The 19,306-nt window shown below is 36.1% G+C and overlaps 1 pseudogene across 1 annotated transcript in view; it reads right to left on the reverse strand.

Annotated features, from left to right (window-relative positions):
* LOC148874768 (E3 ubiquitin-protein ligase PRT1-like) overlaps positions 1-14,820 on the reverse strand; it is a 59,327-nt pseudogene extending 44,507 nt beyond the window's left edge. Inside the window, exon 1 of the transcript XR_016105866.1 lies at positions 14,491-14,820. The product of XR_016105866.1 is annotated as an E3 ubiquitin-protein ligase PRT1-like (transcript). The remainder of the gene's footprint in view (positions 1-14,490) is intronic.
* Positions 14,821-19,306: the final 4,486 nt, after the last annotated feature.

Here is a 19,306-nt window from a genome sequence, read left to right on the forward strand (position 1 = left end):
ATAATAGCCATTATTGTCCTCTGGCGGATGTTGTAAAGCAGTTTTTGTTAAACAGTGTATGTACTTAGCTCCAATCAGATTGATGTGCAGAGACATTTATTGTAAATGAATAAAAGTATATTATTGTTTCATGTTGATATTGGTATATATATATGTCCTTTTTTGAATTTTTGTTTTTTTATTCCTTGCCATTTTTTAAACAACCAATAATCTCTAATTTAGTATAGAGTTTCTCTCCTAAATTATCTCTAATTCCTGTTTATCCCCTCCCCCACTTTTTATCTATATCTATCTAAAGAAAGTTTGGATTAAAAATTTTAAGAACTATTTAAATATTCTAAAAAAAATTATATAATAACTTTAAAATATTTATTAAAAACACAAAAAAAAATTTATATTCTCACAAAATTATGCACCAACAATTTAAAATACATTTTTCTAGATTATCAATTTAAATTCTTTTCAAATATTTAATAATATATAACAAATTTAAATAAATAAAATTAAATAAAAAAATTTTAAATATTTTATGGATTATTTAAATATTTAAATAACTAAATATTTATCATAACTATATTTTAAATAGTTAAAATAACGAAATTATCTAATAAATAATTTTATATTTTTACAAAATATATCACGAAATTATGTATTTCCAGATCATCAATTTAAATTTTTTAAAATAATTAATAATATGTAATAGCTTTAAATAAATAAAATTTAAATAACAAAAAAACTTAAATATTTTATAGATGATTTAAATATTTAAAAACACAAAAAAAAATTTATATTCTCACAAAATTATGCACCAACAATTTAAAATACATTTTTCTAGATTATCAATTTAAATTCTTTTCAAATATTTAATAATATATAACAAATTTAAATAAATAAAATTAAATAAAAAAATTTTAAATATTTTATGGATTATTTAAATATTTAAATAACTAAATATTTATCATAACTATATTTTAAATAGTTAAAATAACGAAATTATCTAATAAATAATTTTATATTTTTACAAAATATATCACGAAATTATGTATTTCCAGATCATCAATTTAAATTTTTTAAAATAATTAATAATATGTAATAGCTTTAAATAAATAAAATTTAAATAACAAAAAAACTTAAATATTTTATAGATGATTTAAATATTTAAATAACTAAATATTTATCATAACAAGATTTTAAGTAGTTACAATAACGAAATTATGTAATAAATTTAAAAAAAAATTCTTTAAAGCAGGAAAATAATTATAACAAAATATTGAAATTAATAATAATTTAATATATTACAAAATTAATAATAAAATTATGTAATAACAGTATAAATTATGATTTTATGGATAATTAAATTCCATAAATAAATATTTTAAAATTTAAATATTTTACATATTATTTAAGTATTTAAATAACTGGGTATTTTAAATAACAAAATATTTAATATAACTAGATTTTAAATAGTTAAAATAAAGAAATTATGTAATAAATTTAAAAAAATTCTGAAAAGTAGAAAATTAATTATGACATAATATTGAAATTAATAATAATTAAATATTTTATATAATACTGTAAATAACTAATTTCATTTATATCAAGTAATAATCTGAGAAAATAACTCAAAAAAATTAATATTTATTAATAATAATTTTAAACTCTTAATCTGTATTTATTATATAATTATATATACTAAAATTAATAGTTATTGTATTTCAGTAATTATTTATTGTATTTGTGATAAATGTATTTCAATGATTATGTATAAATTTATTTTGTTTTGTTATTTAATAGAAAACTTTCAATAATTATTGGAGATTAAACAACTGTTAGTGAAATTTTTAAATTTAATTTATTGTATTTTTGTTATAACTTATTGATTAATATTTATTAGAGATTATACTATTTATTGACTAGTTAATATACTTTTAGTACTTATTGTATTTTTGTAATTATTGTATTTTTTCATTATCAGTATATTTTCACTAATTGTGTATTTTTGCTATAAATCTTCAATAATTATTGGAGATCAAACTATTGTTATTTATTAGATATGAGACTATTAATTTAGCTGAAATTATGAGTGTTCATGAGTTGGTTTGGTTCGGTCATAAGCTATTTGCCCAACCAAATTGACCTTGTCAAGTTGGGGAGTTGGTCAGTTGAAACCGACTGACCTTTTGTTAAAACCGACCCACTCAAGTTGTATCAATTTGGGTCGATTTTTTGGTTTGGTCAGTCGGTTCAAAAGATTTAAACTTAAGAATTAAATTTAATTTTAAAAATGATAGTGCAATTATTAAAAATTTGATTTAAAAAATAGATTTATGATATAAAACATTTTAGACTAAGAAATATGGAAAATTTCCCACTTTTCCATACTAAAAATTATATTATTTTAAATATAAAGGGCAAAAATACCATTTTTACCCATGTCTTATAAAGGGCAAAAATGGTATTTTTATTTTTATTTTCTTTTGATTAAATTTATCTAAATGAACATTAGGGTCAACACTATCATTTTCCACTATCATCTAATAGAAGATTGATTAAATCCATTGCAAATTATAAGTTGTGTTTAAGTAAAGTTTTAACCATAGGGTAGATTTTAGTAAATCCATGAAACTATAAGGGGTATTTTTGTAAAGGACCATTTCTATTGTTTAGCTTTCGCTTAATAAATCTCATGCATCGCACGGGTCCCGACTAGTTACCCCTTAAACTAGACACTTATGAGACTCGTGTTAGTTTAGAATGTTCTCAGCCGTTGGGGCAGCTTGTCTCAACTACTAGGGTTAGACCCAATATGCACATGCAGTGTGTGTTTGGATGAAACACTGAACTCGGATCATTTTCCAGTTATGCCTTGGACCTAGGAGATTTATGGGCAAAGCTGAAAATTTACATATAACCCCTAGACTTGATTATGGTATTGCACTAGGTGTTGGATTTAGCAGTCTTTGGTATGCCAATCATTAAGATCCATCAAGGGTCAAAACTTAAGTATGTTGGGACAGTCTAAGAATTCATCTAAATGGGTGATCATAGTGATAAGGTCGCCCTCTTTGTCGGACGAAGTGATTGATAGGGCTTCCACTCTCTCTGAAGGAAACCTAAATTGCCGACAGTGAATTTCAACTGTGTTTGAGATTTGGTTTTGCAAAATATATTTATATGATATATATATCCCGAGATTCACCCGAGCAGAGAATGTGACATTGTACCTTGCAGGCTTGCAGCCAAGGGAGAGGTCCTTCCTTGTCGAGCAGTGTCGTGATCATTATGGGCCGAGAGGTTAAGTGTAAGAGACCATTACAAGGCTGATTACCTTATGTGTTTTATCTTACTTAAGTCCATTATTCTTGGATCTTCATAGGATGGTTGAATTCAATGATCATTTAAGTGTAAATGTTGGGCCCATATTGAACCCATAGTGATGTATTCAGGGGTTCACTATGTTTAGTAGTGGGCCGAACCCATGTGGACTTATGTGAGGTCATTGTGAGGTCCCATGCCATACAAATCAAGCCTAAGTTGGCCATGCAACACCCTTGGGTCGTGAGCCTTATAGCTGATGGGCCTCAGGCCCATAATTAATATGATTAATTAAGTTGTCATGTGCCAAGGGACGAATCTGGGTATGAAGCACCTAATCTTATAAGAAGATACGGTATATCTCTAATTAGAGTCCAGATCTAATTTAGATCTAGATTATCTCCTAATTAAATTAGGAGATAGCTCCATAAGAGGTTATAAAAGAGGAGGGGGCGGACCAGTCCAAGACAGCTTCGTATTTTTGCAGTTTCTGCTTCTCTCTGCACCCTTTTGTCTTCTAATTTTTTCCCAGTTTGACATCAACTATCTGGGACTGAATTAGATCAATTTTCCTCTGATTTTTGCAAGAAAAATTCAGAGAATATCAGGTTCATCATCCTCAGTTCGATCCAAACAGTTGGATCTCAATTTTGATGAAAATTGTGTTGTTGAATCAGTTTCACCTATACACTATGCCATCTTCAGTGGAGGTTGATTTTAGGACTGATTTGGGCATGAACCTCCCACCTTGGGATCTGTGTTTGTGGTCATCTGTATCAAGTACAAATCTCCCTTTGTCTGGTTTCAAATCTTGTCTAGTTCAGTGCAAGACCAATCCTGAAAAATACAGTTTTTCATAACATAGGGAACTCGATTCCCAAAAAGAGTAGGAAATTTTTTAAATTTCACCTAGCCAACTAGCATGATTCAGCCATCCATATGATGAATCCTAACCCTTCCAACAGTTTTCTTGAAACCAACTATGGTCGATTAATATTAATTGATATTCTGTTGCATACAGGGTGTATACAAACTTTTATTGCAATGGGGTAAAAGGAAGTGCTTGTGGAAGATTTCAGTGTTAAATGGAAGAACAGACATTTAGGATTGTAGACCAAGAGATATCTCAACATGACCTCTTTTGCTACCTAGGTTCAATAATCAACCCTCACAAGGAATATTGTGTGATAGAAGAATACCACTTAGGCTAAAAGGAGTGTAGCAAAATGTAAATGTTGAATGAGTGGATTTGCACAAGATGCAGGTATGGGGAGAGAGGCAACAAAGAGGCCTCCTTTGGAGCAAATCACAAGTATAAATTTTACCGAGAACCACTTCCCAACAAAAAGGTTGACCCTAGGTGGCATAGGATTGCTCCAATCTCTTTCACAAGGAACAAAGTCATTACAGAAGAAAAAGAGTGTACCAAGATGTCAAAGAAGAATCATAGGAAAACAACCCAGAAGAAGAGGCTAAATAAATTCTTCCATCCAAACAAGACTGGTGTAAGAAAACCATATCTAACAAGGACAGCATCTCTACCAAAGACTCCAACTCTCCCTCCCTAAGCCCTCTTCTAAGGCCAAAATCCTAAGCCTCCTCACTAGAAGAGGGAGCTCAATATTTGGGGATAGGATCCAGTTCATATGAGGAGAGAAAATATAAGGTGGGTACATTAATAAAGCATCCCCAAGCCAAAGAGCAAGACTTTGTTACCAATCCCAGCATCATACCTGACATGGTTTAAGAAGGGAGAATGTCGTAGATGGATCAGTGTTTTAAATGCGCAAGGCACAAAAGAAGCACAAGGGCCAATTTGTGCTTGAGGCACAAAGCGCAAGGCGAAGCAAGGTGCAAAATTACAAAAAACAAATGCTAAAAAATAAAAAAAAAATGCAAAAAAAAATATTAAACAAAGTGTTAATAAAAAATATAAACTTAAATTTTGAAATAAATGTTTTGAAAAACCTATTATCTAAAATTAAAATACATAAGCATAACATGTAAAGCGTATTCAAATGAAATTTTAAAAATAAAAGCAAACATATAAAGCATTTTCAAGCATGTAAAACCCACAATCTCTTTTTTTTTTTCCTAAATTGCATTACTTTAAGTAGCTAATGTGATGTAAAACATATTGCATTCTTAATTCTATGAGTTGCCTTTGTACCACACCCCTCGAGGGAAGCCCGAACAAGTCCATGTTAGGGTCTTAAATTCTTATTTCTCACATAAAAAATAATGGTTTTAAACTTTAGTTGCCTTTTTAGAAGTTTTTGTGAGAAATAAGAATTTAAGACCCTAACATGGGCTTGTTCGGGCTTGCCTCGAGGGGCATGGTCGGGGGTCCGGGGGCGGAGCCCCGACCCAACCATTAGACTAAAAAAAGCGCATGCCTAGGCTAAGACGCGAGGCACATCAGGCGCATGCCTAGGCGCACCAAGCATGCGCCTTTTGAAAGGGGTGCACCTAGGACCTAAAATGTGCCTAGGCACGCCTTTTAAATCATTTCCAAGGAATGGCAACAGAGGCCTTAGGGGAAACCTTAGCATCCCAACCATTGCTAATCAATCCATGAATTCTCACAAAAACCTTGTTCCATAACCTATCTGGTTCCAAAGGCAATCTCCACAACCACTTACACAACAAAGTAGTGTTCCTATAACCAAGTTCACTATCCCTAGCCCCCCTTGATCTTTGCTCGTACAGACATTTTCCTACTTAACTATATGGTCCTTAACATCCCCAGATCCCACAAAAAGTCCATTATCTTTTCAATTCTCCTAGTGACCTCTTTCTCTTGGAAATTCTCCTAGTGATCTCCACGACATACAAAGGTGGAAAGGAAGAGTAAATCAAAAGATTAGTCAAGGTAGATTTAATCGGAATAATATGCAATTTTTGTACATAGATTGCCCATAACATTTTGTTCTATCCTACAGTTTTTTTTGTAAGATTCTTTAAATTTTTATTAAATCAAAAAAGATAAGCAACTGTTACAAGCTTCCCCAATGGAGGCACGAGATGCAACCTCACTCATAAAGAAAAGACAGCACAAAAATTACAGCTGAGCTCAAAACAATTAATCCCTAGTTACCCCTTGCTTAGCTAATGAATCAGCCATAGCATTTGCCTCCCTTCCCACCCATTGTATAATCAAGCTCATCTACTATGTTAACCATTTGAATTTCTTCATTTCGTCTCGATAGCACCATATCACTGAATCCGGGTCTTTTAACTAGACCACCACCACCTTGGAATCCCCTTCAATCACCAGGTTTTCCAAGTTCATCCCTTTTGCAATCTGAACACCTTGTAGGACTGCAAACAGTTCAGCCCTTATAGAGTCTCCATTCCCCACCGGTCCTGAAAAAAGTGCTACCAGATTTCCTTCCCTATCTCTTATGACTCCTCCAATTCCAGACAGACCTGGATTTCCTTCCCAACCGGTCCTCAGCCATATATCCCAACCATGGTTTCAAATGCCGCTAATGTCGCCCGACATATGTCGATGTCAAGGCTCACCGACATGAAAATGGATGGTAATATAAAAATTACATTATGTCAGTTGACATTTCCTATATTTCGGAAATGTCGACCAAATCAGTCCAAATAGCCAAAAAAAAATACAGTTTTTCCTATTATGTCGACAAGATGTCAACTAATGTACATTAAAAATATAATATATTAGTATATTATATTAATATAATACAGTATATTAATATAGATTATTCCACTAATATTTCCATTTAATATTTCAAATAAAATATTTATAAAAATAATTAACAAAATATAAAAACAAAAGAATAAATTAATTACTTTATAATATAAAACATAAAATATTTTTCAAGTAATAAAATATTAACTAGTTAGTATTTTTTAAAATATTTATTAAAATCAGAAAATGTTTATTAAATTTTATAATAAACCATATTCTACATTTAATATAAAAAATCAGAATAAATTTAATAAATTTTATACTCAATCATAATTTATTATAAATTTAGTATTAAAAATCTTAATAAATTCATTTAAGTTTTATAAGAAATCAGAATTTATCATAATCTTAATACTACAAAAAGGAGAATCAGTTTATTAAATCTATAATAAAACACAATGTATTATAACTTTAATATTTAAAAAATCAGAAAATGTATTTCTATTTACTAGTGTGAAATAAATATATTAGGATTTATAATAAATCAGAACTAAAAATAAGAAAAGAAAATATCAGATAACCTTTTAAAAACATCAAAATGCATAATAAATCAGTAAATTGTCATTTACTAATTTGTTATTGATCTTAGTTTCTTAGCTTTATATAACGATTGGGAATAAGATAATAGTCTAGAAATATGTATTAATGCTTTTTTTATCATATCTTTGCATATTTCCACACATTTCATAATATTTCTACAATGTCTCTAATTTTTAAAATATTTCCCCTCGACATTTCCGACATTTCTGACATATGTCCTATATTTTGGTAAGCGACATTTCCATCGACATCGACATTTTAAACCTTGATCTCAACATATCTTCTTGAATATTAATGCCTACCAACAAACTCTTATTCCAATTAATCTTCGGGTATTTGGGTCTTCCAATAGGGCCCAAAGCTTCTGCAGAAGAAATATGGAGGCCAATAGTCGAAAGGGTGGAGAAAAGGCTGGAGAGTTGGAAAGCTAAATATCTGTCCTTGGGGTACAGAATCAACTAGTCAGGAGTGTTCTCTCTAGCATACCAACGTATTACCTCTCTCTACTCAAGGTTCCAGCAAAGGTGACAGAAAATTTGAGAAGTTACAAATGGATTTTTTGTGGAAAGGTGTAGGGGGAGCAAAGAAATTTCATTTGGTAAAATGGGGAAAGGTGTGTAGGATAAAAGGGGAAGGTGGCCTCGGATTTAGAAGGGTCAGAGTTTTCAACAAGGCCCTTTTGGGTAAAGTGGCTGAGGAGGTTTGGGCAGGAAAGGGAGAGAGAGAGAGTCTCTTTGGAGAAGGGTAGTTGCTGAGAAATATGGGTTGGTGAGATTTGGATGGGAATCAAGGGAGGTCTCAACTTCTTATGGGGGTGATGGGTGATGGGTCAGTTAGCTTTAAGGTGGGTGATGGGTCAGTTAGCTTTAAGGTGGGTGATGGGTCAAGGATAAGATTTTGGGAGGATGAATGGTGTGAAGCAGGGAAGCTTTATGAGGTCTTCCCGAAGCTCTACAAGCTGACTTGGGATCTAGTCAAGGTTGACCAATGCTTTGAAATGAGGGGAGATCAGATTGTTTAGTGCCCCAAGTTTAGAAGACCTCTGCTGGACCAGGAGGTAGTAGAATGTGTTCAGCTGCTGGAAAAGCTTCAGAGAATTGATGTCTCACCCTCTTTGAGGGATGGAATGTGGTGGAAAGAGTGCAGGAATGGGGTGTTTTCTGTGAAGCCTTTCTACTTGGCATTGGTGAAGGATCAGCTGAACTCAGATCAAGTGGAAGGGATTTGGGGGAACCCTATTCCACCTAGAGTGGAAGCCTTTACGTGGTTAGTTGCTTTGGACAGCATACTAACTGCTGACCATCTAAAAAGTAGAGGGATCTGCTTGGCAAGTGTCTGTTTTATGCTGGATGGGAGAAGAAACTGTTTTATGCGGTCAAGATGCTGTCAAGACATGCAAATCCAATTAAGATGGGTTAGGAGGTCAGTTAATGGCTTGGCAGATGGATTAGCTAAACAAGGAATGAATAGACATCATTTATTTTGGACTCGATGTTAGTTGGGTGGTGGGACTCTGCTGTATTGGGTGTTATTTCTAACAACTTCTTGTTCTCCTTTTAAGTTCTAATAAAATTCTTTAAGTTGCTGATAAAAAAAAAAAAAAAAAAAAAAAAAAGACTGTTTTACACCTGTTCTACACTTGCAAGACAGCAAAGTTTATTTGGAGGTTCTACTTCTCGTTATTTTGGGAGAGAGTATATCAGCCAAGATATACTCTAGGGGGAGCAGGAAAGAAAGGATAGTTTGGAGCTGCATTCCATTTGCAGTGTGCCGGGTCCTATGGAATGAAAGAAACAGAAGACTCTTTGATGACAAATCAAAAAGCACCAAAACACTAGTAGCTCTGGTTGGGAAGCTAGTACTGGACTGGGTTTGGGAACTACCAGACTTTGATCAAATCAGCATATCAGAGATGGGGGAGAATTTTTGGAACATTCTTGAAACTCAACTGTAGTAATTTGGATTAGTTTCTGCTCTTGAACAGAGTTTATTTTGATGTCTGTGCTGTGGTGACATCTTGCACCTATTGGATTGTATTTCACTTTTTTTATTAATGAATTTTCATTTACTCTTCAAAAAAAAATAAAAAAACAAGATCAAACAAAAGCACTAATCTCCAACTGATAGTCTAATACCATCCAAGAAACAACCTTGATTATTCTACACCACCACCATTGAGAGAGTGATCCCCTACTATAGTCTAATACCATCCAAGAAACAACCTTGACAATTCCACACCACCACCATTGAGAGAGTGGTCCCATACTCTTCTCTTGTTAGCCTTCTTTACTTTCTTTCTTTACCTTCATGTTAGGCCCAACCACAAAAGCATAAACAATCCCCCCCCCCCTTCAACCTTGTGAAAATTTTCGACACTTGAACTGAAGGTTTTTCCAATTTCTATAGCACCTAACTGCATTTGAAATCCACTCATGGAGAAGGCGTACAATCACGTGGAGTGGGGCTTCTTGGAAGAGATGCAAAGGCTAATGGTCCAGTCTCCGGGAGTCAGTATGTTACTATGGATATCACCTTTTTGAGTCCACACCTTTTTTCTCGGGGGATTCTTCTCAGGGGGAGTGTTTTGTGGAAGGAAGTGAACAATCTATACCACTTCCTATTCCAGCTCCTTTGTCCACTCCAGTGTCTAACCCGCCTACTCCACCCACTTTACCACCTCCATTAAGTCCTACCTCTCAGTGTTTTACAAGACAATGCCTAAAACAGCACAGGGAGGTTGATTCCACAACAGAGGAACCCACATCACTCCCTATCAGCTAACCAGAGATTCCAGGTTCAACTGACACAGATCCAGATATGCCCTTTGTTTCCTCTGATGTTTTATTTCCTATTGATACCACTACCCATGCTCCTAACACTATTGTGGATGACCTAGATCTCCCTATTGCACTCCGAAAAGGGAAGAGGAAGTGTACTACTCATTGCATCTCACACTATCTTTCCTACAGTGGATTATCTCATTCCTACCAGGCCTTCCTTTCTTCTCTCGACTATGTGTTTATGTTGCTATATGCAAGTGCTAGTGAGGCTCTCTCCAAACCTGAGTGGAAGACAGCTATGCAGGAGGAAATGAAAACATTGATTAAAAACTAGACAAGAGAATAGTTATCAAAAATAAAAATAAAAATCAAACATGGGAGATTGTGGATCTACCTGATAGCAAGGAAATAGTTGGATGCAGATGGGTTTAAATAGTGAAGTACAAGGCTAACGAAAGTATAGAGAGATACTTCTATCACTAACAGCTACATACTCTTGGCCCCTCTTTCGACTTATGTAAAGAATGCTTTTCTTAATGGGTTGCAAGAGGAGGTGTACATGGATCTTCCAGCTAGTTTTACAATGATGTGGCTAAAGGAAATGTATGTAGATTAAAGAAGTCTCTATATGGTTTGAAGTAATCACCCAGAGCTTGGTTTGACAGGTTTATAAGTGCATTGGTTGTATTTGGCTATACTCAAACCCAATCTAATCATACTGTATTTGTGAAAAGGAGGGGATCGTTGGTGTCATTTTTGATAGTGTATGTGGATGGCATTGTAGTCATAGGAAATGATCTGAGTGAAATTGATACCTTGAAGAAGAACCTGCACAAAGAATTTGAAATTAAGGATCTTGGGGAGCTGAAGTACTTTATGGGCATTTGAGGTGGCAAGGTCCAAGCATGAGATCTTCATCTCTCAAAGAAAGTATGTTTTGGACTTACTACAGGAGACAAGAAAACTTGAGGCAAGGGCAGCTGATACACCCATTGATCAAAACCACAAGATAAATGCTTCAAAAGGTGAGCTAGTGAAGAATGTTGGAAGGCATCAGAGATTAGTGGGCCAGTTGCTATACTTATGTATGACACAGCCAGACATCTCTTATGTAGCAAGTGTGGTGAGTCAATATATGCATGCCCCACATGTTCAACATTCGGAGGCCAATGACAAGATACTTTCCTATTTGAAGGGACACCCAGGTAGAGACATGTTGCTTGCTGACCATGGACATTTGAAGTTAGAGGCTTACACAAATGTTGATTGGGTAGGGTGCCTAAATTGGGCAAGGTCAAGTGCAAAAGTTGAATATAGAGCCATGGCACATGGTGTCTTAGAGCTCCTCTGGGTCTATCCCTTGTTATGGGGTATTAGAGTTGAGACCGAAGAACCTATGATGTTATATTGTGACAATCAAGCAGCAATTGACATTGCCCACAACCCAATTCAGCATAATAGGGCAAAGCATATGGAAGTGGGTAGACACTTTATAAGGGAAAGGGTGACATCCAGAGATATGTACTTACCAATGTTGCATCTGACTTGCAGCTTGCTGATGTTCTTACAATAGGTGTTGCAAGAAACAAGTTGGAGCATGATCTACGCAAGTTGGGAATGTGTGACATCTATTCCTAACTTGAGGGGGAGTGTTGAATTTTGGGCTGATATCATTTGTTTTTATTTGCATAGCATAGTTAGAAAGTTATTGGGCCCAAGGCCCATTAGTTTATGTTAAAGTTAAGTGTTTACTTAGTTTTTACAGGTAACCGACTTACTAAGGGCATATTTGTCTTTGTATTCAGCTTTTATTTGTGAGCATATAAGCTAATAAAAGGGGTGGCCAGACCTAATTTTGACTTCTCCCATTCTCTTCAATTTCTCTCCTCTTTTCTTCTCTACACAAACCTTCTCTTTTACACAGATTTTATATCAAAATAGATTTTCTACACTTTTCTACTATTTTTATGTAAAGTAGGAGCTTCACAAATCATATGTTCAAAGGAAACAGATTCTGCTGGTCAACTATAACCACTTTCAGACCATATTTCCAACACTAACATGGTATTTTTGGGTGTCTTTTTTTCTCAAGGGAGAGAACATTCTGTCTACCCTCTCTGTTAACTCCCTGGTGTTTTGGATGTTTGAACTTTGTCTTACAGGCCTTTTTTGAGGGAGTTCTGATCTCCAATAATCATATTTGGTTTCTCTTGTTCAAGATTCTTGGTATTTCCTTTTGGTGCTTGAGTTCATGGCTTTAGATAAGGATGACTTGATCTTTATCCGGTATGATGGAGCCAACTACAGCATGTGGCCTTTCCAATTTCAATTCTATGTCAAGGGGAAAGGACTTTAGTACCTTCTTGATGGGTCAAGAAACAAATTGGGTGAAAAATCTGGATATGACTTGGAAGAATGAGAGGTTGATAATGCAAAAAATCATTTCTTGGCTGTTGGGGTCGATGGATACTATCATTACATGTCAACTTAGAGGATTTTAAATTGCTAAAGCTATGTGAGAGCACTGAGAAAGGGTTTACCAACAAACCATGTGCCTGAAAGTTTCAACTTGAACATGATATTTTCATTTACACTAATGAGACAAGAAAATTGAAAAGTACTAAGTTGGTTTCTTCTCCCTTTGGACTGATTTAGTGATTATATATTTTACCAGTTATCCTTCAATAAAAAGTTTCAAAAAATCAACAATGAAAAGAAGGTTATGCAGCTTCTTATGAAACTTGGTCCAGAATATGAGTTGATTTGTGCTAGTATCCTTAATAGAGGGGTCATTGCTGATATGGACTCTATTTTAGGAAAGCTCTTGAGAGAAGAAACTCATATCACTACTCAAACTATCTTTGAAGGGAAGAAAGACAATGACACGGCCATTGTTGCTCATGCAACAAAAGGAAAAGGTGGTAGCACACATGACCTTTCTCATGTTCAATGTCATGAATGCAAAGAATTTGGGCGTACTTCTCTTTGTAAGAAACAAAATTATTGTGTTTAATGTAAACGTTAAGGGCTCATCTTGACTGAGTGTAGAAGCAAACCTACTCAAGGAAGGAAGAAACTTCACAAGGCATACCAAGCTACTTCTGATAGGCAGAATATAGATTCTACTGATTCTCTTACTCATGCCTCATCTAGAACCATTTCTGGACACAACTATCAAGTAGGGCAGAAATCGGGTCAGATTCAGATTGGTTCGGAAAATTCCAAATATGATCTACTTCCATTTCCAAGTTAGCTCTCACCTTGGCAATGGAACCCCCAAGTATAGCCCATTCCTTGGTACTCCCTATTTCATTAGTTTGTCCTTAATCAAGTTAACTGATTTAAAAACCAATGGATCAAGGAGTTCACTATATATCTTGAATTTCTAATATGGTAACATGGTCTCCAAGAGCCCCTAGATTCAACCTTCATTCATCCTAACACAAGATGAGAGAATCCCCCTATAGGTATCCTCCGGGTGTCCAATTTACAATAATGGCCTCAGTCCTTGAGTAAGGAAAATAAACTCAATACTCATTATATTACTTGCTCCACTTGGTCCCGGGTTTCTATTTCTGAAAATTCCCAATCAAAGTTTAGGTTGACAAAGCATTAACTAGGAAAAGACCAAAACAGGACTGTCTATACTCTCGATTATGCAAGGTGAAGACGTTCACCTCCCTATACCTCCTCTAGCTAGAATTTCTGCTACAGAGTAGCCTGTCACAAATGCATCTGAATGAAATGTTCAGCCTAGGCACCAGAGCTCTAGCCCCTCATGCATGATGTCCAGAAATCAAAGACCACTCATTTCCATTCCTGGAAATTCAAGTTATTTTCCAAATTGAGTTGCAAATCAACAAAATAAGAGAACATATTAGAAGGCTGAGATAAGTAGAATTAATTAATCCCTAACTATGAACTCCCGCTCAAAATTCAAGCTGAACAAGAAACAAGCAAGAAACCAATTTTGCTTCATCTTATACGAATATATATCAAAAAATTAGAATCACCCCAAATGCATTCCCATTCCTTCTTTTCTTATTTACACAAGAAAAAAAAAATCTATAATGAGCTTTTGTGGACGAAAAGAATAACTGGATTGAGACAGAGCTCTTGAAGGAAAAAGGAACTCACAAGCAGATACAGCAAGTAAACCCTTCATCGATTTGTTCTGCTTCACCGTCAGAATCCAGGGCTTCGCCGTCCATGGGAGCTCCAAGAAGAGACGCCATACAAGACCCACGTGGGGCTTCGAGAACACACGTAAACCCCAAGAAAAGGAGCACTGAAACAAAGATGGAAGAAGCAAATCTCCCTGAAGATACGAAAGAGGGAGAAAGCGGGAAGAAAAGGTTAAAGATTTTAGCGTTCTTTCAGCTTGCTTTCTTTATTTTCGGTCGATTGGGTGCGTCTCCTATCTGTTTTTCTTTGAGAGAGAGAGAGAGTTTTGTCGACGTCGACATCAGAGTATGAAAATTGAAATATTCCCTTTTATAAGTCCCGTCGCATAAAAGATTATGACACGTGGTTTAATAATTTTTTATAATTTTAGAGATATTATTTAAGTAAAACTCAGCCTAAATTTTTCGTATTTCAAGAGTTTCATCTCTACATCTAAAAGTGCAATAATTACATTAAGAAATATATTAATATTAGTGTATTTTTCTTTCCTCTAAACTCTTGAATGCAGAAAATGTTCTTCTAAACTTTTAATTCTTAATTCTGAAAATTGTCAAATATCTATTTTAACCTTATATCTGAAAATTTTTTTATATAATTTAATAAAAAAAGTATAATGATTAATAATTATTGCTAATAAACATAATTAATTAATAATTAATATATTAGTTAAATAGTTGTGGAGGGAAAAAACATAAAATAACCACATCTCGTTGAACTAAAAAGGGGAACGATGCCATTAACTTCAAAATTTGAAATCATGCTTTCAAGACCCCAAAAGCCCATTCAATTACATTCTGTAATTTCGCATATGCTTGGTTAAACCTTTCCTCCCTAGTTCTTGGTCATCTACGGCGAAAATCTGATATCAAATATCTTTGTTTGCAGTATGGAGCCATGAAATAACGAGTGTGTGGAAATGCCTGATTATACAAGTAGTACTTATCTACAAGTGTAACACTATTGTCAAGGTTAGCTTGTGGGAAAGATTTAAAAGTGTTCTAGCCTCAAAAGACTTGCATTTAATGCTTATCCGGAGGCGGGGAACGGAAAGTGGTGATCGGGCTCAGTACCTACGGTCCTTAAAATCCTTGCATGATGTGCAACCCCCTCCCAACCAGCCACAACATTTGTAAATATCATATTAAAGTCACAAATAACTAGAACATTCTGGTAACATTGCTTCCCGCCTCTAGCTCTATAAGGCATTGACTCATCTGGTGTGACGGTTGCGGGTATAAGTGTACCATCCAATGCATCGACAACACCCTTATACAAAATTACGGTACTGTTAATAAATAAATTGAATCATTCTTAAAATACATAATCATTGTTAACAATTTGTACCTAAAATATCTATAAAATCCTTCGATGGTAACCAATGTTACTTGGGCTTGGATGATCCCAAGTTGGTACAATCATTTCACTTGTAAAAGCCATCCTGGCATCCAATACCTCATTGAATACGCAATGCACAATATCCTTGGAATGCTGAAAATAGCGTTTTATTATAGAAAACCATTAACTTTGACAAATATATGAAAGAAACATAGTTATATTCTCTTTAACCGTAATGTTATTGGTATCGTGTACCCAATCCATTACTCGAAAATGGCAATACAACCGCCTAAATGCGCCTACTTTCATTCAAAAAATCTCATGTGTCTGCTCATCTCGACCCTCAAGTAGCTCCATAGTATACTGATGTCCACTAAGTGAAAATTCATTGTCTGGGCGAGGACATTTAATTTGTAAAAGTTTGACTTTTAATAGCCATAACTAGAGTAGGATTTTAACCAATGCATTCATAGCCTCTACTATCAATATCTGTAAATCAAATATATGAGAAAATTGACATCGTATTGCGTGATATTAAACCACAAATCAGTTTAAAATGCCATTAACTAATAATGAAACATATTGTTCACACCATTGTTTCAAATTCCAAAATAAAACAAGAGCACACAATGACACTATTACAATCATATAAGCTCATTATCAAAGTAGTTGTGTATAGCAGCTTCCAACCATGCAATTCTAGCAAAGTAAGTTGATCTATCACAAAAGGTCATCCACACTCGTCGATAAACGCAAATCTTTAGTGAATATAATATGTGCCTTGACGTACAACAGGTGTCTTTTTGTGAATCTTATATCTGTTACTATTTATATGCAATCTTTTACGCTTGGTTCCTCAATGTCTTGAAATAAATTTTCAATACAATTGATGAGTGTTTCGCCATCAAGATTAAGTAGCATAGCTTTTACAGTCCAACATGCGGGAAGCAATGCTAGCAAGCAAATGTATTTTTCTAAGCCAATTGTTAGGTGAAATGTATAGCGATGTAAAAAATATTCTACCAAGTGAAGAAGCTCTTTTTGACAAAGTTATGATGCATTAAAAAATGATGATATGTTCAAACTGATTAAATAGTAATATTCATAAGATAAATTAATTTGAAATAGTTTAAATGTTATAAGTAAAAAGCACACCACATGTTCAACCAATACAAGTGATAGCAGATAGAATTAGTGAAGAAAAGAATCCACAGAACCAACCATTAACCATAGGTATCCCCTCAAACCTCGAAGAGTCTTCTCACCATCTGTTGCAACCATGAGAGTTGCACATTTATAGGCACAGTCTCATGTAGCCTCTTCCACTCCCTTTTATATTTTACATTCTAAACAAATAACATGGATGCTTGAATATATAACGGATGTTGATGTGGCGTAATCCGGATGCTCGTTGTTGGAGATGATCTGGCTGCCAGCAACGATGAGAACTAGGGTAACCTGCAAGAGAGGAGTTAGAGATCCCGGGGTTGCTTACCCGGCAGGGACACTTCGATGGCTAAGTTAGCACACAGTAGTAGTAGAGAGCTTGAAGGTGATAATAGTGAGTTTGAGATGGGATCTGCTTGCGTGTTAGGTGGTTTAAATGCCACCAACCGGTAAGATTTCCCTCTCCTGTCTGAACCGGGGAGTGGGTGAGCTATTATAGTCGTTGCAAGGTACAATCCCGTAAGATGCAGAACACAGTGGTGAGATCCTCGGGGTTGCCATGCGGTGGTCGGTCTGAATGGGAGGCGAGCTGCCTGTAAGGTACCGGGCTGCCTGATGGCGAGCTGATTGGTGGCGATCTTCCCGAGCTTGTGCTCTTTAGGTCTGACTAGATATGAATGCCGAAGTTCCCTTGGAACGAGGTGGTCCTGATCTGATCTTGCGCTGAGGTATACTCGGCCCGAGGTAGTCTTAACCGAGGTGGTTCATCTGTCTGGGTTCGATTTATAGTGGACTTGGTTTCGTTATCCTAGTCGTGATCTAGTACTGAGACTATCTTAGTTTGGGATATCCTTAGTTTGGAGTATCCTTAGTTCGGGGTATCAAGATACCCGAGGTCGCTTTGTAGCGAACTGATCATGTTGAACTATCACTTGTGTCAAGTCACGTCCACGTGCTGATCTGATCATGTTGAGTTGTCGCTTACATCGAGTCACGTCCATGTGTTTCCCTGTTACGAGGTCGGGCCAAATTCCCCTTCATCAATTGCCCCCCACTCCTCGAGCTAGGAGTCTTGACCTGGTTTTAGGAGTTCACGATGTGACAAGTGGATTTCGCTCGAATTCCAGGCCGCTTTGTCAGATAGGTCGCGTGCGGTTCATGCGCGGACGTCATGCGATCTATCAACTCTGTGGACGCCAAAAAATGTGCTAAACTGTTTTCAACCTTGAGGGTCGTGGCTAACCTTCTATTCTTTGCAGTCATCATGCCGGAGGTCGATGCCAAGAACCTTTTCAACAGTATGCAGAAGGGGAAGAAGAGGAAGGCGAAGAAGCCTCGCCGGGAGGTCAGCCCTTCAACCCCCACCCCGCCCGAGGTCCACATCGCGGAACCGATCTACGTTGAGCTTCCCCAGGAGGAGGTCCGCCCTCACCCTCCCATGGTGGATCTGGAAGAGGAAGAGAGAAGTGCTTGGTAGGAGGAACTAGAGAGCATCCCAGTGCCTGAGCCGGAAGCTACTCATTCTCCCAAGCCGATGAGCACTTCCGGACCCCGACACGAGCCTCCGAAGAGGAGTATCCTGACTCACCAATTCGGGATCCATAAGAGCAAGGAGGCCATCTTCTCCGAGGAGGTCGCAGAGTGGGCCGAGATGTCCACGGCTTGGCTTGGGTGTCGGGCTGCCGGCCTCTGCATGGTGGTAGGTGCTTTTACCTTGTACTTTTATTTCTTTGTGATCTTTTCAAAAAATGTTCTTACCTCGGTTTTTTCCTTGCCTGGTGAACTCCTCCATTCTCGCGCTGATGTGTTAGTCAAAAATCCGTTTGAGGCAGTTTCAGGGAGCCAAGGAGGAGGCACAAAAACTGGATCACAAGCTTGATAAAGCTCGGGGTGAGGTGCTCTAGGCCAAGAAGGTGACTCAAGGTCAGAAGGAGCTAATTCTGTCTCTAACTGAGGAAAAGGAGAAGCAGCAGGAGCAGATCTCCGCATTGACCGAGGAGAAGGGGAGACTGCAAGAGAAGATCTTCATGTTGACCAAGGAGAACTCGGCGCTGATTGAGGAGAGAATGAGGCTTCAGCGAGAAGTTGAAGATCTCAAGGCGATGGTGCAAGAGAGAGCTCGGATCTTCGAGACCGCTGTGGAAGAGACACGAAGCCAGGCCGTGGAGCACTTCAAGCAATCTTCGGAGTTCCACGATCTCCAAGTTGAGTATGGTTTGTGCTCCTACCGCTCTGGCTTCAAATTGTGTAAGTACGTGATGAGGAA

Source organism: Nelumbo lutea, chromosome 1 (genome assembly GCF_056320005.1).
Source record: "Nelumbo lutea isolate HS-2025 chromosome 1, American lotus-T2T, whole genome shotgun sequence".
Taxonomy (NCBI): domain Eukaryota; kingdom Viridiplantae; phylum Streptophyta; class Magnoliopsida; order Proteales; family Nelumbonaceae; genus Nelumbo; species Nelumbo lutea.